General features: G+C 35.2%; 1 long non-coding RNA gene across 1 annotated transcript; it reads left to right on the top strand.

Moving 5' to 3' along the window:
• The first annotated feature begins 751 nt into the window (after positions 1-751).
• Positions 752-2280, top strand: LOC102079239 (uncharacterized). The gene is made up of 4 exons (XR_002057346.2): positions 752-789; positions 1046-1051; positions 1329-1408; positions 1522-2280. It is a non-coding gene; the product is annotated as an uncharacterized LOC102079239 (long non-coding RNA).
• Positions 2281-2797: the final 517 nt, after the last annotated feature.

Raw genomic sequence — 2797 nt, 5'->3', positions numbered from 1 at the left:
AAAAGCCATTTTAATTAGCTTGGGCCACTCTGTCATGATCACAGACAGTATCAATTTGACTCTTAGAGATTGCTTAAGATATGCATACATATCAAGCAGGTTAGACTATGATAATGCTCTATTTGTAGGATCCAAAGTTATCATTATCAGCTTGTAGCACCCAGAGACATTACACATACATAGAAGATTGTACTTATGAACCCATTACTGGCTCCGTTACTTCATTGGCTGCCAGATGAACAGATAATTGCCTTAAAATTATTCAGTCAGTTTATGCAGCACTCAATAGTGTGTCCACTGAGTACTTCGCTGACTTGCTCATTCTCTTCAACACAATAAGATATATCAGATTTACAAAAAATACTAGAGGTATTTTCCGGATTTACTCTTAATAAAAAATGGTAAGACTTAAAAAACATCACATTCTACCTTAAAATTGTGACAGGATGCATCGGATGGAAATAAAAAAGATAAAATACAACAACAGATGCAATGTGCTGATCAAGTCACTTGCCTGCTGTCTTCTTTCAGCTCCTCCAAATGCAGAAGGATTCAAATCAACAGGACAAAATGAAACCAGCATCACTCTGCAGTGGAATAAAGTCAACAACAATGTCAGCTTTGTTCTCCAGTTTAATGGTACAGAGACAAACATCAGTGCACCAGCTGGAAATGGACCAGTAACTCACACAGTCTCATCTCTCACTGCTGGAACTCGATACACATTCACTCTCTACTCTGTGTTTGAGAACGTCAGAAGCAGTGGAGTCAGCATTACTGCCTTTACTGGTAAGTAAATTAATGATGAGTACAAGCTGGAAGAATAACAGGTTTGGTTTTGTTTTTGACTTTTTTCTTTGGTTTAGTTTTTTTTTTTTTTGTTACATCTTCCTTTTGCTGCTCATCAGTGCATGTGATTTTTTCCCTTTCCTTGTTTATTAGTGTTGAAGAATACATTTATAGGTAGATATTGTGTTTATAGTTAATTCTGTTTTGTTTTCTCTCCATGTAAACGCATAACTGATTGTACTTTCTACATTCAAAGGGCCTAGTAAGTATTTGCATTTTTTTCATTTACTGTATCCTCCCTTCAGGTATATTGTTTGTATCATTTGATCATTTACAACATTTCTGTAATTTACTTTATAGTGTATTACGTGTATATCTCTACAATCCTAATTAACAAAAACTTGGATGCTGTGAATAACAACATACATTTAAATACAGTATCCAAGAATAAATACTCCTTTAATTTCTTTTATAAATAAAGATTTCATGATCATTATGTCATTATTAATTAGTATAATATTTGTTTTTTGTGTAAATAGATTATGTTATTGGACTGAAAGCGAGACTGCGGGCATTTGTTCAGCTGTCAGAGTCGGACATTCAGGAGAGACTGGAAGAGGTCAGACTAACCTCTGTTTTATTTTCTTTTTTCATACTTATATTCACTTTGTCCAGCGATAACATGAAGCCTTTTTTCTGTTTTTTATGGCTTGTTTTTTTCTCCGCCTCTAGTTCTTCAGACAACATGGATTACAGCCACAGGTTTTATCCCTGAGGAACCTGAAGGTTAAACCATGACACCAGATGAGAAAAGTGCTTTATACTTTACATATTTCCAATTAATTTCCTCAAACTGGAACAAAAATTAATTTGATTGACCATTTTTGAAGATCTCCATATACATAATTGTGTGTATTCTGTGTACTGAGCAGCAGCAGAGGTCATTAACAAGTTAAATGTTACCTTGACCTTTTGTTAATCTTTGTTGCTCAGAAGTTGGTAACAGGTGTGCAAATAAATTAAATACTGCGGGCATTTATGCTATATCATTATCTTTCTAAACCGATGTGTTATATTTTTATGATATCTATTTGAACAAACAGAATACTGTGTTAATGTAACTCTGAGCACCCCTTGCTGGAAATAAAAGGAATTACAGTGGTATTGCTTCTGTTGTAGGGCTGGAAAAGGAGAATCAATCTAGCTGAGATCATGTCTAAAGTCAAATTCCTTATCACTTCTTTTTTGTCAGTGCTGCCATATTTCTGATGGCCACACATTGTAAATAAATATTGACAAGATCACAGCAGAGGTGGACTTTTTTTTTTTTTTTGCTATTTATTTCTACATAGTGTTTGGTTCTCTTATCATTTTTTGTCCTGGTGTCTGCTGCATTTTTTCCTGAGTGCTCTGTTCTCCTGTCATTGTCTGAAGGGCAGTCTGTCTTTGTTAGCTCTGCAATAAACTGGTGATCTGTCCAGAGTCTAGCACAGTGAGCAGCTGGATACGCAATAAACTAAATTAAAATATTGCTATTTATTTATTAGTATCTATTTGTATTCCACTTTGATTCTTTTGGGATCAGAATCAACAACTGTAAGCTAATGTGACATAGCAACAGGAAGAGTTGCCATACAGCATTAATTCACTGCCCTGGCTGTCCAGGGCAGCTTACTTTCAAGAGGTCACACTGGTAGTCTATTTATCAGAAGAGCGACTGCAGACCCGCAGACCACATGTCAAAGTGACCTTGGACAAGATACTGAACCCCAAAATGCCTGTCATTCATTCATCAGTGTGTACACTGTAAAATGTAATTCTAGATGTTTGTTATTTCAACATATTATTCTATATCAGTTTGACGATAGATGACTGAAGTTGTTGTTATAACATAGAATTATAAGTTAAAAACGTCCCAATTACACCAAAAAAAGCTAACTTGAAAACTCATGTCCAGCTAAATCAGCAACTTATGTGAACTTGACAATGTGGGTAAGTTGAGCACAGC

Source organism: Oreochromis niloticus, linkage group LG3 (genome assembly GCF_001858045.2).
Source record: "Oreochromis niloticus isolate F11D_XX linkage group LG3, O_niloticus_UMD_NMBU, whole genome shotgun sequence".
Taxonomy (NCBI): domain Eukaryota; kingdom Metazoa; phylum Chordata; class Actinopteri; order Cichliformes; family Cichlidae; genus Oreochromis; species Oreochromis niloticus.
This window is presented reverse-complemented; position numbering and strand designations above follow the sequence as displayed.